The 24299-nt window shown below is 29.7% G+C and overlaps 1 long non-coding RNA gene across 15 annotated transcripts; it reads left to right on the top strand.

Annotated features, from left to right (window-relative positions):
• Window positions 1–1947: 1947 nt before the first annotated feature.
• LOC145054785 (uncharacterized) lies at window positions 1948–16422 on the top strand. 15 transcript variants are annotated; one of them, XR_013684930.1, is made up of 10 exons: window positions 1948–2093; window positions 2595–2628; window positions 4442–4509; window positions 5400–5468; window positions 7809–11738; window positions 12945–13010; window positions 14309–14394; window positions 15249–15316; window positions 15398–15496; window positions 15751–16422. It is a non-coding gene; the product is annotated as an uncharacterized LOC145054785 (long non-coding RNA). The 15 variants fall into 15 exon arrangements; XR_013684928.1 differs by lacking the exon at window positions 15249–15316 and having other exon boundaries at window positions 7809–7880; window positions 11670–11738; window positions 15751–16258; XR_013684932.1 differs by lacking the exon at window positions 12945–13010.
• The last annotated feature ends 7877 nt before the right edge of the window (window positions 16423–24299 follow it).

The raw sequence follows: 24299 nt of genomic DNA, 5'->3' as shown, positions 1-24299 counted from the left end.
GGGACACTTTGATTTTATGAATAATTTATCTGATGTTATGGATTTTGAAACAAATGTGTTTGGAATTTTATATCTTATGTAAATGTTTTGGTTATTTAAAATGAAAAATTTTATTGGAAATTTGGGCTATTACACGTCTCCCCTTGCACGCTCCTAGGGGCATGTAACATCTCAAAAAATCAGAGTAAAATTTTCATTTTTTTCCAAAACCAATCCAAAGACCATAATTGTTTACAAAACATTGTTCCAAAAGTGATAATCATAATTAGAGTATCTTAAAATCCAGTAAAACCAGAAGGATGTGCATGATTACACCTTTGCCAAATCGCATCAAACCCTTAGCTATCCGATGTAACTTGGTGATGAAATCCATGGTGATTTACTCCCATTTCCACATGGCAACCTCCAAAGGCCGAAGCTTGCCATGCGGCCTCTAGTGCTCGACCTTGACCATTTGACAGGTCAAGTACCTTTCAAACATAACAAGTTATCTCCTTCTTCGTGCGCGGCCACCAGTAAACGAGTCGCAAATTCCGATACCTCTTGGTGGCTCCAGGGTGTATCGAAAATCTAGACTTGTGTGCCTCCTCCAACACAGTCTGCCTGATCCCACCAAAATATGGTACCCAAACCTGACCACGCCGGGTTAACAATCCATGACTGTCAGTAGAAAACTTGTTAATCTCACCTTTGAGCCTCTCCTGCTTCCAGTTCTACTCCTTAGTATCTCAAATGCAACCTGCTACTCAATAACCCCAATGGAAATCCACGGCCTTCCTCGTCATACGAGTGAGGGGTACAACAACCTTGCAAAAGTCTTGAATAAATCTCTAATAATACCCGACTAAACCAGAAAACTCTTGACCTCCGATGGAGACTTCGGGACGTCCCATTGGATAACAGACTTAGGTGGTGTTTATTTTTTTTTTTCAAAAACCTCTTCTTGACCTCTTATGTCTGCGCCACGCAGATGGCGTGCAAACGTATTCTCTTGCAAACCGTTTGTTTTTCAGAAGACCGCAAACCTAAAAAGGTATGCGCGTCCTCTTCTTGGTGCAGACATGGACCTATGTCTTCTAACCTCTTCTCACCAATTAAAGAAAAAAAAACATCTCGTTCAAATCTAAATGAAAAAACGTCTTTCTTCACAAAGAAATTGCCCTATTAATTTCTTCAAAAGAAAAAGCTGTCAAATTTATTTGTACAAAAACCCAATTATTGATGCTATTTTACCAAAATGATTTTTTTTTTTTAAATTTTAAAGATCATATCCAAATTTAGTCAAAACAAATAAATTGGTTTAAATATAGTTTATAAAATCCATTAAACCCCAACACTAGAATTATGTATGCCACATCGAGGAAAATCATTAGGTACTTTTTAATGCAAATATTTCTTAGGTTTAAAAATTATATATATATATATATATATATATATATATATATATATATATAATTTCGGTTTATTTTAACAGTTTGTAGTTGTTAAAAAACAAACAATCTTCTTCTTGCAGATTGCAGACGTTTGGTTCCCCTCTTCTTCTGAAGAGGTTTGCAGATGTGGTCGCAGACTGCAGACGTTTTGTCTCTAAAAAACCAAACAACACCTTAATCTTGGTCGGGTCAACCATAATCCTGTTTTGGTTAACGAGGTGTCTAAGAACTAAATTTCCCATAATCAAAACTCACACTTCGAAAACTTAACATAGAGCCGTTCCCGCCTTAAAACTCACCATATCTACATTTTCATTTCTTACATCTCAAAGCTTTTCATAAACATCTATCTCTCTCCTTTTTTTTTTTAAATGTCGATTATTAACTAAAGATGGTCTTTAAAATACACACGTTCTCGATCAAAACTAGGAAATGCATTGGGGCAAATCTTGTAAAAGCTTAAAAAACCATGAAAAAGAAAAGAAATATCGATAGACGGAATAAAGAAATAAAAAATGTTACCGTTAGCCCACATAAAACCCCGTCAGAAACCTACATATACCTAAACCCTTCATTCTTCTTCAACACCAAGCTACCCCAAGAAAAATCTCTTCAACTTCAACCCACGAAAATTAGGGTTTTCATATTTGAAAGGCAAAGGTTCATTATACAATTGTTTCTCATCTTGAAAATTAGGGTTTTCGAGTTTTTTGATCACGAGTTTCTTGTTTTTCATTCTGTTCTTCATTTAGAAAAGAGATAATCTCATAATCTTGAAATCCATTGGTTTTATCAAATTGCAATTATTTTACCTAGTCGATTGATCACGTTCTTGATCCTTCTTTAAGTTTATTGCTCGACTTTCTTGGTGAACTATGTAGAACTAAGAAGACACAGAACGAATCATAGTGATATTTTGGTTTTATTCATGCTTTTATACACTGCCTTCTTATTTGTCCACCAAATTTACTTTCTTGGAACTTATTTCTTTCTTTTTAATCTATTATTGTAATCAAGAATTTCATAACAATCTTTTGGTGACGATTAAGTTTTTTTAATTCGTTGTTGAAGCAAAACCAAAACATAGCAGCATAATGAACTTTTTCCTTTATTACTAACTTTTTTGTTATGAATCTTAATATCATCTTGTTTTTTCTACAGTTGCTAGAATGGAGGAAAATATGCAGTTCATCCGGTTTGTCATTCTTATTCACCCCCTTTCTATCATATAGCTTTTAAATTTATATGCAAAATTAATCTTCTTTAAATGGCTTATCCATCCCAAATTAAAATAATTTCGTATGTTTAATTAAAATTTGGATTTATTCTTTAATAACTGTTTCCTTTTTTTGGGTTTCTTGTTGAAAGTTGGGGAGTACAAACCTGTGTCAATTCTCTCTCTTGCATTCAGTGGTATTATTGTTAGTTGTTACTCTTCATATTTTGGTGTTTTTGTCTTGCTCATAAATGTTTGTGGAATATCTCTATTATCTGATGATATGAGCTTTGGGATAATGTCAGGACACTGTTTAAAATGACTTAATGAGCTTAATGGGTTAAGCACTTAGTAATGATAACTATATATGACTGTTTCTCTTTTAGCTTAATCTGGACAAAATTACTGAACTGGTAAAACCAAAAAACTCTTTATTCAGACAAAGATTCAGTTATTTTCAACTCGTGTATGGTTCAAAATTGCAGTTGAGATGGTTTTGACCTTTCTTATTCACCTACTTCTCTCTATTATCCATTCTTAATTTTAACCCCTTTATTCATTTTCATGTGCATCCTTTCTATTTTATAACTTTTTATTTTTTCTGTTTGATAAAATTAATCTTCTAAATGTCTTATCTAATCCCATATAAAAATGTTTTCATTTCTTAATAATTTTTTGGATGTTCATTAGGAAGCAAGCTCAAGAAATGTCTCATCAACCCATGCTTGTGTTTTTCGTATTTTGTTTTATCATCTATTAATTGTGTTGTTCTTGATTCTTCTTTGATGGATTTTTTTCCAAAGGGCAGAGGTTCCTTATATAATTCTTTCCTATTTATATTAGGGTTTTTGAGTTTCTTGGTTGTCCGTTTCTTGTTTTTCATCTTGTTCTTCATTTTGTACAGAGATAATCTTAGAATCATTTGTAAATTGTCTTTTGATAACCCTTTGAATTTATTCATCAACAAGTGTGTTTTCTTTATGGGTTTCTGTAAATGAGCAATTTTAAGTTATTTTTATGTACTTTGTTGTAGGAGTAGAAATAAAAGGATATCACATATATTTCTCTTCAATGATAGGACATGAGGATCATCATCACTTAAATTTCTCTTTATGTTTGGTTTATGTATTCATGTATTCAAGAGACATATAGGAGTCTGACAAATGATGATGATTTATAAAAGTATCTTCGTTTCTATAATGGTCTTTATGTGGTAGCTTAAGTTATTATTATTTTTTTTAATCTTATCTTCCTTTTGATCAATGATGATTTGGTTAATTCATGTCTTATGTGAACAAATATTCTGTCATGCTTTGGTTAACAAATATTCTGTTTTTGGGAAGAACTTGGTGAATTATGATGTGAATGGATTTGTGTGTGTTTGAGCAGGTTTACATGTTTATCCATACCCTCTTCTATTTTTGTTTCAAGATTCCTCATAGTAAATGGAAAGAAAGGAACCAGACATATACTCTGTTTTATAGCTTATGTGCATATCCTGTATCCAAATCAGATGTTTGTTTTGGCTTATTTCCAATCTTAATTTCATCTCTTCTGCTTTTTCCAATGGTAGCTATGATGAGTAAATGCATGTTTGTATGTTTACTCTCATCAACTCCTTATTCAGACACTGGATTCATAGCAATGTAGATATGGATATTTTGAATCCATATATTCAGTTCTTGTCACCTCTACTTCTCTTCCATTGTATTGATTTTTCTGTAGCTAATTACTTTTTCGGTTAGTAACCTTTTCATTATTAATCTTAAGAACATCTAATTTGTTTATGCAGTTGCTTTAGTGGAGGGAAATGCACATTTGTTTACTGAAAGTCAGTTCTTCTCAATTGCTGTTTTTATGGTTAGTCTGTTCTTATTTAAATGTCTTATCAATCCCGTATTAATATATTTTCATTTGCTTAAAAACCTTTTGGATTTATTCATTAGGAAGCAAGCTTAAAAAATGTCTCTTCAACCCCATGTCTGTGTTTTTCATATTTTGTTTTTTCATCTGTCAATTGTCTTGCTCTTGTTGATTCTTCTTTGGTGGATTTTTTTTGAAGGGTTTTGATTTTTGAATGACATAGGTAGGTAGGTTCTTTATATAATGCTTTCCTATTTGAAAATTAGGGTCTTAATTTGAGTTTCTTGTTTTTCATTATATATGTTCTTCATTTTGTACAGAGATGATCTTAGAATCTTTTGATTTTATTTATTTGTAATTTTTCTGATAGTCGATTCATCATGCTCTTCATTCTTGTTAAGCTCATTCTTTGAGATGCTTGTCAATCATTTAGAACAAAGATGAAATTTTGTATTATTTTTCGCATTTAAAATAATGAAAAAATGTAAGTATGTTTAATCAGAAAATAGGCTTTCAGATAATTCAAAATGCACTGAAGGTCACACTTTTAATTCCAGATTTGAACATTTTTCTAATCGTTGTAAAATGTACTTTAAACATTTTTCTAATCCTTAGCATCTACTATTATGTACTTATAATCCATATATTATTTAACCTTTTAATTATGAATCCTTAGCTTATCTCAACTTTTTCCCCATTTTTTTTAGTTTGGAATAAAAGAGAAGCGACAATAACATTAAACTTGATTGTTGTTGCATCAATTGTAGTTTGTTTTTTTGTTGATCATTTTTCTTTTTTGATGAGCTTTATATATATATATATATATATATATATATATATATATATATATATATATACAAGAGTTTTAGTTTTGAAGATGTGTGCAGGGGAGGGGAAACATTGAGCTTCATAATCAATGAAAGAATGGCTTCTGATTATCATCATTTGTAAATTAGGTGATTATACTTTTTATTTCAATAATATTTCATTTTTCTCCTCTTCGAGGCATTTTACTTTTAAAAAATCTATCATTTTTTTTTTCTTTATCAAGACAATTTACTTTGAAAAAATCCACCAATTATAGCATTGTTTCTTCAGTTTTCTTATTATAAGTAGTACACTTCCTTTTGAAAAAGCAACCCAAATAATAGCATTGCATTTTTCAGTTTTATTTTTGTTACAACATTGTAGCTTTACTTTTGATTTTTTTTTTCTTATCAACGCATTTTACTTTAAAAAAATATACCTAATATTGCATTGTACTTTCAATTGTATCCCATTCAAAAATCAAACTCTTTATAGCATTACACTTTTCAGGTTTATTTATGTTGCAATATCTACTTTAAAAGTTTTTCTTATGAAGGCATTTGACTTTGAAAAGTCTATCAGTTTTTTCTTATTAGAGCATTTTACTTTGAACAGTTTTTCAATTATATACTTTTAGATTTCTGATTATACACATTACCATTTTTAAGATCACCAAATTGTAGCATTGTGTTTTAAGTTTTCTTTTTGTTACATTATTGTAAGTTTCAAATTTCTGTATTAACAAGGCATGTTATGTTGATTGGTGAGCTAAATGTGTTAAGGGGTTCTTTTTTTCTTTTTTTTAATTAGTTATATGACTCTTTCTTTTTTAGCTTAATCTGGATAGAATGACATAACAAGGTTAAGCCAAAAAAACCCAGCTTAATGTATTAATACTTTTAAAAGTTTAAACACTTTACATATTTAAAGTTTAAATACTGTTAAGAGGTTGAATATGTATTAACTTTATTGAAATTTGATGATAAAATAGTCATTTTAGTCTCATGCAGATGGTTTATTCAGTCTCAAAAAGAAAATATGCTTTATGTATATAACATTCTATGTTTACTTTCGCCCATGTCTAGGTTATTTGGAACTATCTCTTTCAATTGAGTTTTATGGTGATTTAGCTTATTTGCAATCTTAAGATCATCTCTGCTTTTTCCAATGGTTGCTATGATGAGTAAATGCATGTATGTTTAGTTGTCATCAACTCCTTATTTAGACACTGGATTCATAGCAGTGTAGATTTGGATATTAACCCTTAGATTTTGAATCTTAACATCTTATTCTTTTTCCACAGTTTCTAGTGCATGTATGCATCCAAAGATTCAGTTATTGTCAACTTGTGTATGGTGATAAATTGCATCTGAGATGATTTGTCCTTTTATAAAATTAATCTTCTTTAAATGTCTTATCTATCCCGTATTAATATATTTTCATTTGTTTACTAACCTTTTGGATTTATTCATTATGAAGCAAGCTTAAGAAATGTCTGTTCAACCTATGTTTGTGTTTTTTTTTCCTATTTGAAGATTGAAAATTGAAAATTAGGGTCTTTGAGTTTCTTGTTTTTCATTATACATGTTCTTCATTTTGTACACACGGAAGAACTAAGTTGCTTTGTTTATATAAGTAAATGATGATTCTTGATTTAGGTTCATGTTCATATCTTGCCAAATAATATTTTTAAATGGATCAAATCCAAATTTTATAACATGATTCTATCTGTTGTACAGATAAGGTCAGCAATCGAGTCCAGCACATATTATTATGATAAAGAAAAGTTTTAAGATAGGTTAAACTAAGCTTTCTGATGGTTTTCCCTGTTTACATCTTTTATCAGAAAAGATAATTCAACAGCCAATTTAATCAGAAAATAGGTGTTCAGATAATTCAAAATGGCACTAAACTGAGGATAAGTTATGAAAGCTTGATTAAGAAATTTAAGATGATTTCATCTTCTTACTACAGTTGACATGGTGGCATATTATTTCCTATGCATCCTAACTGTTGATAGTAGAATGTAAGGTATTAAGTTGTATGTTATATTAATCTTGATATATTCATCTTTTTTTCACGTGTACTTGTACTCAGATTCATTCAGTTCATGTCTACTCTTTTATTGTGGTAAACATTGAGGTGGTTTGTCCTTTCTTTTTCATTCACTCTAAAGTGGCACTAGATGAACACATTATGTACCTTATGTATTATTTAACCTTTTACTTATGAATCCTAAGATTATCTCAACTTTTTCCCCCCTTTTTTTAGTTTGGAATAAAAGAAAAGCAACAATAACATTAAACTTGATTGTTGTTGCATCAATTGTAGTTTGTTCTTTTTGTTGATCATTTTTCTTTTTTGATGAGCTTTATATAATATTTAAATATATATATATATATATATATATATATATATATATATATATATATATATATATATATATCATAAATAATATACAAGAGTTTTAGTTTTGAAGATGTGTGCAGGGGAGGGGAAACATTGAGCTTCATAATCAGTTGTCAAAGCGACCTGCTGATCTTCTTCAAATCATAAATTAGGTCATTATACTTTTTTCTCCTCATCAAGGCATTTTTCTTTATCAAGACAATTTACTTTGAAAAAATCCACCAATTATAGCATTGTTTTTTCAGTTTTCTTAACTTCCTTTTGAAAAAGCAACCCAAATAATAAATAGCCTAGCATTTTTCAGTTTTATTTTTGTTACAGCATTGTAACTTTCAAATTTTTTTTGAAAAATGTTAATCATTGCACTTTCTGTTTTCTTATTAAAAGCACATTTTGCTTTTAAAAAAAATCATCCCAATTATAGCATTTCACTTTTCATCTTTACTTTTATACAACATTATGACTTTCAAATTGTTTCTTATCAAAGCATTTTACTTTGAAAAATCTACCACTTATGGCGTTGAATTTTCAGTTACTTATTATAAGCTCATCACCCTTTGAAAAATCAACCTAATTATAGCATTGCATTTTTCAGTTTTCTTTCTGTTAGATCATTATAACTTTGAAAAATTTTCATGTAAGATTGAGAAATTTACCAATTGTAGCCTTGTACTTACAGTTTTCTTATTGTAAATAGGGAAATCTCTGATAAAGTACTAATATTTTGGGTCAGTTTACGGTTTAATCCCAACATTTATCTTTTGAACAGAAAAGTCTCGGTTATTTTATATTTTGCCCAAATTAATGAAATAGTCCTCTTTTTTTTTCAACAGTAAATGACAGATTATTGTATAAAATTAGATAATCAGGACCTTTCATCTCAAAAAATAAATGTTGGGATTAAACCGTAAACTGACCCCAAATGTTGAGAATTTATTGAAGATGTTCCTTATAACTATAAGCACATTTGCCTTTGAAAAATCAACCCCATTATAGTATTGCACTTTGCTGGTTGTGATGTAAATGATGTATAATTAATTTTATATATTTTTTCTAAATGATATAGATATAAATGATGTATAATTTTGTTGGTTGAGTTTATCTACTTAGATCAATATTGATTTTATATATATTATTATTTCTAATTATCATGGTTTTGATGTATGTAATGTCAATATTCATCTCTGTTGATGACTTTCTTTTGATATAGATATAAATAATGTATTATTTATTTCACGTTGCTTAACTGTTTGGTGAAGCATCCAAAAAATGAAAGTGTAATTTTTTGCAGTTTCTATGTTTACTGGTATTAAGTTATTTCAAGCTATGCAATATGCATAGTGTTCTTGTGAACAATTGAAAATTTACCACAGATATTTTTTATTGAAATCTTTTGGTTTTATTCATTTGTGATTTGGTATCATATAGAACTACATATTTGTATTTTGTTTTTTTCTTTTTGCTCCTCTCATGTTAAAATTGATAAATACCGTTACAATGTTGAATTTATTTGGAAATTGTGGGTAAAATGGTCATTTAGTCTCATTCAGAAGGTTATTCAGTCAAAAAAACATCCCTAAATGATTTTATCCACAAAATCATCCCCTTTAGAAATTCCATGAGTTGGAAGTTTCTTCGTTTCTATACAGTCTTGAACAATGCAATCTTTCTTTTGAAGGAATTCACAAACATGTTTAACCTTTCTATTATGAATTTTAAGATTGTCCATGCTTTTTCCTATAGTTGATATGATGATTAAATGCATGTATCTTTACTCATATTTATTCAGAGACTCGATTCATAGCAGTGTATCCTTTCCATATTATGAATCTTAAGATCATCTCATTACAGTTTCTATGGTGCAACAAATGCATGTATGCATCCAAAGATTCAGTTCTTGTCAAATTGTGTATGAGATGCTTGGTATCTTCAACCCATGTCTGTTTTTCATCTGAAAATTGTCTTCTTGATTCTTCTTTAATGGATTTCTTCAAAGAGGTTCCTTAGGGTTTTGAGTTTCTTGATTTTCATCACATTCTTCATTGTATATAAAGTTGGTTTTATTTATTTGTAATTGTTTTTGATAGTCAGTTGATCATGCTTTTTGTTCTTCTTAAGTTCATTGTTTGAGTTTCTTGGTCAATCCTTTATAACAAACAAAAAAGATCATGCTCTTGTTTTCTTGTTCTTGATTCTTCTTTGATAGATTTTTCCGAAGGGTTTTCACTTTTGAAAGGCAACAGTTCCTTATACCAAATTTTCCTACTTGAAAATTAGGGTTTTCGAGTTTCTTGGTTACGTTTAATTGATTTCTTATTGAATCAACCTTTTTTTCTTGTATCCGTAGAAATGTCTCTTGATTTGGCATTTTTTTTAAAAAAAAATTTCTTTGACCTTTTAATCTTTAGGGTTTATCTCCTCCTCTGTATGTGCAATTTAACTTTCTATATCCTAATTAATTGGACCTATTTTCTTTATACTTAATCCAAAATTAAGTTTATTGAGACACATGATGTGGTTGAAACTATCATAAAGCTTGTGATTGTGGGAGATGTGCTGTGTTTTTCTCTGTTGCTAGGTAACCTTCTTCCTGCTGTGTGTACTTACTTTGTTTTTCTACTTACAACATTTTACTTTTGATTTTTTTTTATCAAGGCATTTTACTTTAAAAAATATACCTAATATTACATTGTACTTTCAGTTGAACAGTTTTCATTTATAGCACTATATATACTTTTAGATTTCTTATTATAAGTATTACCTTTTTTAAGATCAACCAAATTATAGCATTGCATTTTAAGTTTTCTGATTATTGCAATTCGTTAGATTTCTTCTTTCAGTTAAATAATTATGATTATCATAATCATAATCATTTAACTCTTTATTCTCTTTTATGTTTTTGTGCTTGTAGTATATTCAATGTTTTTATACAGCGGCTTCTTAACTCTTAGTATTTTCATACATAATGAGCAATCTAATCTTTTGCCATTTCTATATTTGAATACCATATTACTAAACTTTTGATATGAATTTTAAGGTCATCTCATCTTTTCTTCAGAAATAATGTTTACTTGGCGCCAATGTGTACTCTATGTCTAGGTTATTTGCAATCCCATATTATGTTTTCATTTGTTTACTAACCTTTTGGATTTATTCATTAGGAAGCAAGCTTAAAAAATGACTCTTCAACCCATGTCTGTGTTTTTCATATTTTGGTTTTTCATCTGTCAATTGTTTTGCTCTTGATTTTTCTTTGGTGGATTTTTTTTTGAAGGGTTTTGATTTTTGAATGACATAGGTAGGTTCTTTATATAATGCTTTCCTATTTGAAAATTAGGGTCTTTGAGTTTCTTGTTTTTTAGTTATGTTCTTCATTTTGTACAGAGATGATCTTAGAATCTTTTGATTTTATTTATTTGTAATTTTTCTGATAGTCAATTCATCATGCTCTTTATTCTTGTTAAGCTCATTCTTTGAGATGCTTGGTCAATCATTTAGAACAAAGATGAAAAAGTTAACTATTTTCGCGTTTAAAATAATGAAAAAGTTGAAACTATGTTTAATCAGAAAACAGGCTTTCAGATAATTCAAAATGCACTAAAGGTCACATTTTTAATTCCAGATTTGAACATTTTTCTAATCGTTGTAAAATGTACTTTAAACATTTTTCTAATCCTTAGCATCTACCATTATGTACTTATAATCCATATATTATTTAACCTTTTAATTATGAATCCTAAGATTATCTTAACTTTCTCCCCATTTTTTTTTAGTTTGGAATAAAATAGAAGCAACAGTAAAGTTTGCTTGATTGTTGTTACATCAATTGTAATTTTATTCTTTTTGCTGATCATTTTTCTTTTTTGATGAGCTTTATATAATATTTAAATATATATATCATAAATAATATACAAGAGTTTTAGTTTTGAAGATGTGTGCAGGGGAGGGGAAACATTGAGCTTCATAATCAATGAAAGAATGGCTTCTGATTATCATCATTTGTAAATTAGGTGATTATACTTTTTATTTCAATAATAGCATTGTACTTTCATTTTTCTCCTCTTCGAGGCATTTTACTTTAAAAAAAATCTATCATTTTTTTTTCTTTATCAAGACAATTTACTTTGAAAAAATCCACCAATTATAAGATTGTTTTTTTAGTTTTCTTATTATTAGTAGTACACTTTTTTTTTGAAAAAGCAACCCAAATAACAGCCTTGCATTTTTCAGTTTTATTTATGTTACAGCATTGTAACTTCTAAATTTATTTTTGAAAAATGTTAAATCTACCAATTATAGCATTGCACTTTCTGTTTTCTTATTAAAAAGCACATTTTCCTTTTTAAAAAAAATCAACCCATTCTGTACTTGTAAAATATAGATTATGAATCTTGATTTCTTCTGATCATTTTTCTGTTGTTGTATGTTTGTTTACTCATATTCAATTCTTGTTGACTCTTGCATTGTGGTATCCTATCTATTCATTTCTTGACATCATCATGGTTTTTCATCTCTCTGTTGGGGTCTTGTTATTTCTTCTTTGATTGTAATTTACCAAAGGAAAGGAGCTTAGTTTTTTTTAAGGCAAAGGTTCCTTGTATATAGTTTTTTCCTATTTTGAAAATTGGGTTCTTTGCTGTTTGTTCTTTGATTATCAGTTTCTTGTTTTCCATATATTATTTTGATAAGCCCCCACATGTCGGTTATCTTTTTGGCCAGGGGTAGAATGGTCTTTTATGGTATTATGGTTGCTATTGGCTGTTTTGTTAGTGGGAAGAGCACCTGAGTATGTTGGCTGTGATTCCCTTTTGTCTTGTCTCTAGTAATAGTATATATCGTCCTTTGTTTTAGAGAGTCAGTAGCTAAGAATTGATTTGTAAAGAACTTTGTTCTTTTGGAGAGCCCCTTTCCTCTCGAATGACTGGGAATTATCTTAATATTATCAAGTAATTTTGTTAGTATGTCGGGAGTATACGATAGATTCAACAGGGGTCTATCATATATATATATATGAAATCTTTTGGTTTTAGTCATTTGTGATTTGCTAGCCGATTTATCTTGTTCTTGATTCTTCTTAATTTTTTAAGACACCAACACTTTACATATTTGTCTTTTGTTTTTTTCTTTTTGCTCCTCTCACGTTAAAATTGATAAATACTGTTACAATGTTGGTTGAATATGTATTATTTTAAAAACACTTTTTTTTATTCATACAGTTGCTATAGTTGAGGAAAATACACATGTGTACTGAAAGTTAGTTCCTGTCAACCGATGCTTTGGTGGTAAATCCCAGCTTATCTATCCCACATTAATATAATTTTCATTTTTTTAATAACATTAGGAAACAAGCCCAAAAATATGTGTCTTCAACCCATGTCTGTGTTTTTCATCTGAAAATTGTCTTCTTGATTCTTCTTTAATGGATTTTTTCAAAGGGTATTTGATTTTTGAGTTTCACATTCTTCTTCATTGCATACAAAGATATTCTTAGAATCTGTTGGTTTTTTTTATTTGTATTTGTTTTTGATAGTCAAATGATCATGCATACAAAGATATTCTTAGAATCTGTTGGTTTTGTTTATTTGTATTTGTTCTTCTTAAGTTCCTTGTTTGAGTTTCTTGGTCAACAAAGAAGATCATGCGCTTGTTTTCTTGGTCAATCTATGGTTGTAAAGGTGGCACCAAATGAATGTATGTTTATACACTGCCTTTTTATTTGGAGATAAAAGTCCACATTTCTTGTCTGTAATCAAGAATTTCAACTCTGTTGATAAAGAATCATTTCTTGTGAAAGAGGAGCTTTTTAGGCTGTTTAATCAGTTCTTGAAGAATTTCAACCAAAAGATATAGCAACATAATGAGCTTTTTCTACGGTTGCTATAAAGGAGGAAAATACACATATGTTTACTGAAATTCAATTTTTATCTGGTTTGTCCATTCTTATTTACCCCATTTCTTTTGTATTATATGGAAAATTAATCTTCTTTAAATGACGACTTATCTATCCCAAATTCATATAATTTCATTTGTTTGATAAAATTTTGGATTATTCATTATTTCATTAGGAGGAAGTGTTTCCCTTTTTGGGTTTCTCATTGAAAGTTGGACAACACAAACATGCGACTCCTCTCGACCCCTCTTCCTTTTTCATGAGATGTTTGCTCTCATTATTTGTTGTTCCCTCTTTTTGGGTTTCTGATTGTGTCAATTCTCTCTTTTGCACTTAATGGTATTCTTCATGTTTGCTCATAAATGTTTGTTGAATATCTATATTCTCTATGAGAGAATCAGACCAATAAGAGAGTCATTTTAAACATATCATCAGAGAATTGACATTTATGAAATTGCTATGGTGCAACATTTAGTTATTAATTTTCTTTTTATTTTGGTGCATGAATGGTTTCATGTATTTTCTTTTAGTGTTACAAATAAACAATATTGTTGTCACATATATAAGCCTTGGGGTTGTCTCTTTTTGACGTAATGAGCTTAATGGGTTAAACACTTAATGTAGACATCTATATATGATCTTTTTGTTTTTAACTTAATCTAGGCATCTGTATATTACTTCCTTTTTTAGGAGATGAATGTGTTAAGACAGACACAGACTGACCCAATATTGAAGGAAAACCAGACATCAGTGATATGCCAATGGAAGAAAATAAGGTAACATATGTTTTTAAGTTCTTGTATAATTAAAAAGGGCTAAATGCAAGAAACAACATTATTTTTTTCTTAGATATGCTTATTAAATCAATTTATGAGGTTGTAAACAATTGGTTATACTTTGAGTGACTTTTAAAGACAATTGCAAGTTTGGTCCCTATAGTATGTCAAAAATTGGATGTTTGGCCAAAAATGTTTTGGAGTTGCACAAGTGGTCCAAAATTTTCAGAACTTTTTTTTACAGATTTGCCCTTGGTATTTTCCTTTTTTTAATTAGGGTGGTGGTGGTAGCATTTACCAGTTATGGTATGTGTGAGGGAGAGAGAGGGGGGGTGGGGGAGGGTGGATTAGGGGCAGAGGTAGTATTTTTTTTGTTTTTTATAATTGTTGTAATAAAAAAAGAAAATTAAAAAACAAAACTAAAGGGCAAACTCGTCATTTTAAAAAAAGTCAAAACAAATTGGACCAAACTCGTAATAAAATGGAAGTTTTGGACCATTGGTGCAACTCCAAAATATTTTGGACCAAATATCCAATTTTTGACATACCACAGGGACCAAACTTGCAATTTTGTCACTATTAAACCATACAACTGTTTTTTTACATCTAAATTCCTCAGTTTTATTTATGAATAAAATATAACCAATTTTAATTGTAGCATTTTCATGAAATGGTAGAAGTTTCCACTTGTAGACTTCATCAACATGGATGTTTGCAGTTATATCAAGCTCTAATTGCAAGAAATAAAAACATACTTTCATTTACTTGTTTTTTTATTGCATCATATGTTCATGTCTTTCTATTATGAATCTCTTTGCTTATTAAGACATTGCAATTTAAAAAATTATATCCAGTTATAGCGTTGTACTTGAAATATTTTTTAATTGGGAGGCAAACACTGTTTTCCTTGAGCAACATAAAGGTAACTAACATTTGTTACAAAAAAAATCCTGCTCACACCTGTTTCTTTCAAGTCATTTATTTGGTGATTTTGTATGCACAGAGCAGCTGTAGCTGAAATGATATATTGTTTAGAACCAAACAAAAAGGCAGAAGCCATCACTTTGATCCAAGAATCACTCAGTAACTCCCCCATTTCAAGGTAACCCTACCCTACATTAAATAAAATCAGGGTTAAATTTGATTGGCCCATAGAAACAGAATCAGTTATAAACACTCACACATGCTTAAATGTCTGTTTTGCCCCTGAACTAGTAACAGATCACTTGGTGGATCTGTGAAAGAATGGAAGTTCTTTTTTTTTCTTAATTTTTTTTTCAAAAATACAAGCCCTAATAGCAACAAAAAAAAGTAGAATGCTATAATAATAGAAGTATGTTGGTATTTCTTTTGTAGGATGGAAAAAGTGATGTGGAGAAGAATTTCCATACTCAACCTACTTTGAAGGGAGCCTGTGCTATAAGAAATAGAAATTACAAAACACACTCTTTAAGAAATGGAACTTACACATACACCCTTTAAGAAGTGGAAATCATAAACGCACCCTTTGCCTTAATTTTCTTTTGTGAGTAGGGTTGCAGAAGCTAACTGGACTAGTGGTTTCGTTTCAGAAGCACTACCAGACCTCAAAATCTGAATGCATAGTACAGAACAAGCCTTTTCTCCCAAACTAGTTAGGGGTAGTTAAAAATGACCATAGAAGAAATCTAAAACAGTAGAACTCAAAAGAAAACACTAAGAAGTGAACCCTGATTGTTTAATGTCAATGAGAACATCATGTACTCCTATCTAAAATCAACTCATTAGATGTTCAATGCCCTCGAATCTCCCTCCAATACTTTTCCTGTTTTAAGTTGTCAGACCTCTTCCTCTCTTATCATTGTCAACCTTTATGTCTATGATCTATCTGCTTCTTTTCTTTAGTCTCTATTTTGATCTATAATGTCTGTTCATAATCTGTAAATTTCTGTTTATAAAATAATTGCCCCTAAGAGAATAAAATATTCAAAAGCTTTGAATTAACAATGGTACTAAAGCATTGATGGCAAGTAAGTTGATAATTTCTAATGCTTTTTCCAAAAATAATTTTAGCTGGGGAAAGTTGTTGCTAGTTCTTGCTTTTTATACCATAAAATTTTGGTGTTTTAGAGATTTTTTTTTCCTTATTCGTCTAGTTATCTACCTCTAGTATTTAATGTTAGATTATAATTTATAAATGATACTTTTAGCATTTGACTAAATGTAAAAGGTTAGTAAACCTTATATCTTGTTTTTCCATGTAATCAACATGTCACAAAACACAATCATTATTTAAATAAGTATTGTAAAAATATTATATTTAGCTTTTATAATTGGAACTTGGAAGAGAAAACCAGACATATGTCATCCTAATAAGAAAGGAACCTAGTGGTTGAGATGCAAAACTTCACACAAAAAAGTTAAGGCTTCAACTCCTGTTATTTTGAAAATAATACTAATGCTCCACGATTAACCTCTAAGATTTGATGAAGGCCATCGATTGTAGGATTTACCATTTTTTTAAATGAGATATATCTAAAAGATATGAAAGAGTATAAAATATATGAAAGAGTATATACAGAGGTCATATAAACATTTTGTATGTAAATGAAAAAGAAAAGGAAAGAGGAGTGAGAAAACATTTCACATACTTGAAGTTTTTTTTTTTATTATTATTTATTTTATTTTAATAACAAGATATCTTAAATTTTAAAAACTTTATATTTGTGGATTATTCAATAATTTAAGAAAATGCTTAAGTACAAAAACACAAATAGTAGTGTATACATTTCAATGATCAAATAACATGAATGTACTATACATTCATGTATTTAGTAAAATTAAACAAAGAGAAGTGTTTGATTGTTTTGTCAAATCATTTGGGTGGTGTAGTTACATAATAATATTGATATGTTATTTAAAACGCAAAACTATTTATTCATTTATATATTAACTACCACATTTAATTTTGCTTACTGAAATCCTTTTATATATATATATATATATATATATATATATATATATATATATATATATATATATATATATATATATATATATATATATATATAGAAAAACTAGCCTATATGATATAAAATTAAATCCTTACGATAAGTTATCACTTATCGTAATTCATTGATATAAAATTAAAAAAACTAGCCTATATGCTAGGTGGAGTGTAGATGACATTTATTCCACATTGATGCAGACATCATATTACTCCATAACTCTTTCATCAAATTTCAAAGTCAATAAAAGTGGCCCAAATGGAAGAATCACATGACCATTTCTTCAACCCAATAAAGTCATTGAATCTGCCAATTCCAATGGATATAGCTCAAGATTCAACCTTATTAACCGTGGGGGCCAAAACTTCATAGGGCATGGTTTTCCAGGGTTAAAAAAAATGAGGTCATGCTTTTGGAAACTGATCTTGGATTAAAATTAAGCAAAATGGCAACTCAAAAGTTATGGAATTAGATAAAGCTACTATAATGAGACATTATTCTTTGCCATAATTTTAGGACACGAGAAGGCTATTGTTGTTAGTCTTAAGCAGATTAGATGTATAATTACAGCTGATGAGGTGTTTCTTATGAATTCACTTGATGGGTTTGTGGTTTAATATAAGTCTGAATTGTATTAATGACTTTAGGAAGAGGAACATCATTTAGGTAAGTTACTATTCTAAATCTTTTAACACTTATGTTTAAGTGTAAAATACAAAGATGGTTCATGTGCTTTTCGTTCTTACCATGTTTACTCTAACGTTGAACCTGTTTCAGTTTTGGTTGAAAACTATCTTAGCAATTTTGGTTCTTGAAACCTTGAATTGAAATAAGGACCAAAATGGATACAGAGCTTTGAAATGAGGACTAAAACTAAAAAGGATTTCAATGTTGGACAAAACATGAGGGGAAGTGGATATATCGTTCAAGTAAGAGATATATGCACCCACAAGTTTCAGGGCCCACCACCATACAAAACTATAACGAAGCTACTTGCCAAGATATGTAGGAATGAGATGCCTCATAAAATACTTAATGTTAATCAGGATGAACTGATGAAGAATAAGCCACGAGAAGACGAAGGCAAATCAATTTGGAATGACTTTTGGGCCTTCATTTTGGGTAATTTTATTGTTTGAAAGATGGTATCCATTAGATGCATTTAAGATCAATTACAACATGAGTTGGCTGATTTTTTATAGAAAATAGATGTGCGCTATGAGGAATCATATTTGTCATTCAAAATTATATTAATACTTATGGTAATTTTACCAATTTCCATGTTCATTTTTTTTTTTTTTTAAATAGCGATTAAATGCTCTTTTTTCTATATGTAAAGGATGTGAATATACATAGGGCATGCTAAGAGAATAAGAATCATTAATATTAACTTCAAGTGAATTTAATATGTCATGTAGTTACATGTTATTATATCAGTATTTGTATTTTATATTTAACCCTTATAAATTGCTTATTATTATATTTCAATATAAAACTTCATTACTTTTATATCATTAATGGAATTCGTTAAGCATACAAGAAAAAGGAGTATAATAGGATAATTTTGACAAAAGTTGTGTCTGGATAGATGTTGTAATATGTGGCAGGGGTATAACATTCATTTTTTATTTTTTACATGGAGTGATAAAACAATGCACCATAGGTGTTCAATAAAATGTGTCAAAGAATAATTTCATGTCTTCTTCTATATCTATCTAGATAACAATATTAATAAACTAAAAGTTTCAAAATTATTTAGCAAAGCACATTTCATCCATCATAATAATTTATTTATTTATAATTATGTATTGTATTTTTTTTATGTTAATTTCATTACATACATATATTGTTTGTTTTGTATCAAATCAATTCCGATGTTGTTTTGAGTTTTTTGGTAGTTATTTAAAATTATGTTGCATTATATAAAGTAATGACTTTTATAATATATGTGGATTTACATTTGTGATTAAATTCTGAAAGTTTACAAATTTACTAAAAATAGAGAACATATTCTAAGAAAATCAGTAACATTGAACGGATTTCAATGTTATAGTTAGTAAGCCTAAAAAATAAACACATGACAAAGTAAATCAATGTAAAGTTTTGAAAAAAACAAATGAAAACAACAACAATTTTTATTATTCTAACGTGCAATCACCATGAACGATTAACAAGCAGTAAAAAGTAAGGTTTTAAAAATCTTTATTTGTAGTTAAATAGTTACAATTTATTGTGTAACTAAATAGTTACAAATAAAAAAGTTATTTCAAAATGCTATATAGGTTTTCTAACTTAATGATATATTATTTATTACATAATTAAATTTTAATTTCTATTTAACATTAACACCCGTGGTCCCACGGGTTTTCACCTAGTCCTTATATATATATATATATATATATATATATATATATATATATATATATATATATATATATATATATATATATATATATATATATAAAATTAAATCCTTATGATAAGTTATCACTTATTGTAATTCATTGATATAAATTTAGAAAAACTAGCCTATATGATGGCTAATAAGCTTTTTTTGGCATATTTTATGCGTTTTTGATTTGTACAACTGATGTTCCTCGTGGTAGAAATCTTGTTGGAAAGGAAAAGCTACAATTTTCATATGGTGTGGATACAAGTAATATTGATTGTTCCATAGGAGACATGACATGCAAAGGAGGGCATGCGTATAATAGAAAAAAATCTCTCAAGGAAAATATCAGAGGAGAGTTTAGGGGATGTATTAGAATGAGGTATGCAAGTGATAATAAAACAAGTATTAAGAATATACATGGAGAAGGATGTGTGAATAATGATCTTAGTTATAATGATTATAATGATGTGAGTGGACCAAACAGAAACAAAAAGAACAAAAGCTATGTCTTCAACAAAAATGGCTACCCAAATATTGAAAACAATATCCCATCAGTTGAAAGAATAATAACGCCATTCGTGGAAACTTTTCCCAAAGCGGCGACCAAACCGTCAACGGTACTTTTGGCAGTGGCAATAACAATAACGTTGGAATTGGAGACGGAAGCGGAAAGGGTAACAATGTCTTCAACTACAATGACGGATCTTGCAAGTGCAATTTTAGAATAAATGGGAGAAAATGTCTTACCATATCCCTATCTATTTTAAATAAACATCAAGTATCATGTATGGTTTGACTTTGATATTGAAGTTGCATGTTTCATATCTACTTATATATTATATATTTCATGAAATATATAATACTCATATCTCATGTCCATGTGCATGTGTGTACTCTTTATAATACTCAAAACTATAGCTTAGGTCATAACTGACAAGGCATAAATTTTTTTAACCCTTAAAATTATATTTCTAAACAATATCAATAGTCCCCATAAATTTCAAATGAATGATTGATCATTTATAATTAACCATCACCTTGGTGGCTTCCATGGTAAATTGTGGGCACTCGAGAAGGAGGTCTTAAATTCAAAATATGGGGGTTTAATCAAGGAATGGCCATGAGAAAGGTGTGTGTCACAGTTCTAAAAAGTATTGTTGATTTATATCATCATTATAGGTGAGTCCTCTGCCTCAAACCTCACATCATCTTCATAATATCTGAGAGCCACAGTGAACAAATGGGGAACCTATTTATAGATTCTTTATAACTCAAGTGTTCAATTAGATCATGACTCAATGTTATTTAAGGAACATATAATAAGTAAAGAAATGGTATTACAGAAAGTTCCATCTAATGGTGGGTTTCTGAAGTATTCTAATTTCCTATAAGTTCACCTCCGTTGTTTTTACTACTTGAGGACAATGTTGTTAAGATCTATGGAGAGTTTATTGTAGAAAAACAAGATCAATCATCAATACTAAAAGATGATTACTATAACTAAATTAAACTTTCTTTATAACATCTACTATTCTATATATTAACAAGATTGGAATTACATGGTACAATACAAAGGGTTATTCGCCAATAAGTATCGTAACAGGAATCTACTAATTTCTGCATGGCTTGGAAAGCATGACAAAATCTCCTGATCGTTAGCTTTATAAATTTATTGATCTCTTTTAAAATCGAGACTTTTTTATTCCCATAAATAGGTTAACCCCTATATTGTTTCCTTATTTATAGTTGTCTCTTCCCTTCGTTGTAATATATTTTTTCTCAATAATAAAACCCTAGCAATATTTTCCTCTACCATTTTATTAGTTCACAACTTAACATGGTATTCGCTCTATTCAATCTTTCTATTAGAATTTTTTTAGCACTTTTTGGTATGATTGTCTTGTTGGGGAAAAACGAAATAGTGTTATTGGAAATCTAGATCACAAACAGGAATCGTGTTAACACTTTTCTTGTTTGATATTTCGACCCTATATGCCTTGGGTATCATGAAATCCAAACTTGGGATAATTCCTGATGCAACAATTTTGATTTAAGGCACAAAATCAGAGCAATTGAAGAAGATGAAGTGAAAGAACGTTTTGCGTTTTCGTATGTGTTTCAAATAGCCGTTTATCACCGATTTATCCAATCAACGGATAAGTCACAACAGTTGCCATCTTTTAAGAATTACAAATTAGACCTTGTAATGTCTTTTCAAGAATGACAAATTAGACCTTGTAATGTCTTAACTTGTATTATAACTAAATACAAGTGCGCACTCCCGCACCTCCTAACTTGTATTATAACTAAAACATTATTCTTGAAACACTTGTTAAATCCATTACACTAAAATATATTTGGTGATAAAATCACCAACATTTCTTCTTCATTTTTTTCTTATGTTGGGTATGATTTTTTTTTATCACGTTAGTTTGTTGATTCGAGCTGTATGTATCGTTCTTTTGTTTGTTGATGATTTTTTTTATTTGTATATTTTGTTAGTATTGGGTTGTTTATTTGGTTGTTATTGGTAATATGCATGCGGGAGATGATTCCCTTAGTCCATTAGTACTCACTTGATGTCAAAAATTTTGTTTATTAGAGTTATGTGATGAAGAATTTTTTGCATGAAAAAAAAGTATATGATATTTTTATTTATTATGTGAAAGGCAAACCAACTGATGAAAAGGTTGAAATATCCAACTTTATATTATGGGAAACTGTTAATTTTAAGATTATCAATTAGATAAACAATTATGTTATTCAATAAAATGAGACTTAATTGGAAAAGTATGAAACAACAAAAAAAGTTTAGGATCATTTGGATAGATTGTACATTCAGACTCATTTTGCAAAACATGATCAGCTGGAACTGGCATTCAATCTTTTTAAATGGGTGAGTTTCAAAATAGTGTGTTAACTTAGTTAAAGCATAGAAGAGAGATACGATTAGCTTTTCAAGATCTAAGAAACTTTTACTTACATAGTACATTGGATGTTGAAGACCATCTTTGTTTTTTACCAAGACCACCACACTTGCTACATTCTTAGACACTGTCAGGTATAAGAACAATGGTTCTCCCTCATATTAGTATGATGAAATTTTACCACTCTACAAAATATAAAACGAATCTTAAAACGATCTTAACTTTTTTTTTTCTACCGTTGATATTGGTGGCACTAAATGCATGATTGAGCTTAAGTTCTTGTCAACTATTGCATGGTTGAGGTCGTTCGTCATTTCTTATTCATATTCCTATTTGGCAATAGACACTTCCCTATGCCGAAAGACTATAATTAATTGTATGGTTTTCGTGGGTAGCAATAGATTTATATTTTATAAAACCGGTTTTTGTTTTATTTAGTTAAGAATTTTTTATCTTTCCTTTTGGCAAATGATTATTTTCTTTAAAATTCTTTTTTTATAAAACCTTGTTTAATTCTCATATTGTTTGCAAAGAAAATTTTGTTAACTTTTAACGATTAAAGTTTGCATTTCCAATTTTTCTAAGCAACCATGCAAAAAAATAAAATAAACACAACATATCATGCGAACAATAATAATAACATATGCCTCATTCCTTTGCGTTTTTTTTTGGTAAACCAACAAGGGAAAAACATGGCCATTTTATGGACATAAACAACCACGTATTGATGCATCAACTCCCACTTGCTTCGTCATCAACTATTGGTGTCCGGGTGGAATAACGTGTGACTCCAATCTCCATGGTATTCATTTGGTGGTCTTCGATCTTAACGTATTATATAAAATAAACTAATAAAAATAAACACTTTTATTTTATAAAATGTTTCTTTTCAGCATTAAAGCAACAACGGTGAAGTTTTTTTTGCATAAAATAAACATTGGTGTTGTTGTTATTGTTGTTGTTGTTGTTTGGCATATGGTTTTATTGAAGCTGAGCCCTACAATACTTTGTTGTATGGCCCTTCCGGTTGCACCTTGTGCAAATCATCTCTCTGCATTCCCTGTGATGGTGGAAGTTGCATTTGTTACAATTGGGGAGATTTCCTGAGTACTGCTTTGGAGCATTTGGCGTGGATGAGGCTGGAGCATGTGGTGTGGTGGTAGCTTGAGTTGCAGCATGGATAGTCACAGTTTGTTGCTTCTTAGATGATTTCGAGTCCTGTTTTCCCTTTCGCTTGTTGTTTCTCCCTTTCTTGCTCTCTTCTTCCTTCTTAACCTCCGCTTCCACTGTTTTGGCACCCTTCTTATTGTCATGATCATACAATTTCTTGGCCAGTCTCTTGGCGCTATCAAACGTCTCAGGGTTTGCCGCAATGACATTCCCTTGGATAGGTGCAGTCAATCCCCAGATAAACCTCTCAATCTTTTTCCCTTCTGAGGTGATCATTCTGGGACACAGAAGAGATAGCTCACTAAACCTGGATATGTATGCGTTGATATTGGAGTTTTGAACCGTGAGGTTCCACAACTCTTATTCCATCTTATGAATTTCACCTCTAGGACAATATTCTGTCAACATCATCTCCTTAAGCTCTTCCCA

This window comes from Lactuca serriola, chromosome 5 (assembly GCF_051521515.1).
Source record: "Lactuca serriola cultivar US96UC23 chromosome 5, Lser_US96UC23_V15, whole genome shotgun sequence".
Taxonomy (NCBI): Eukaryota; Viridiplantae; Streptophyta; class Magnoliopsida; order Asterales; family Asteraceae; genus Lactuca; species Lactuca serriola.
Note: the sequence above shows the minus strand (reverse complement) of the source record. Positions and strands in the feature narration are given on the sequence as shown.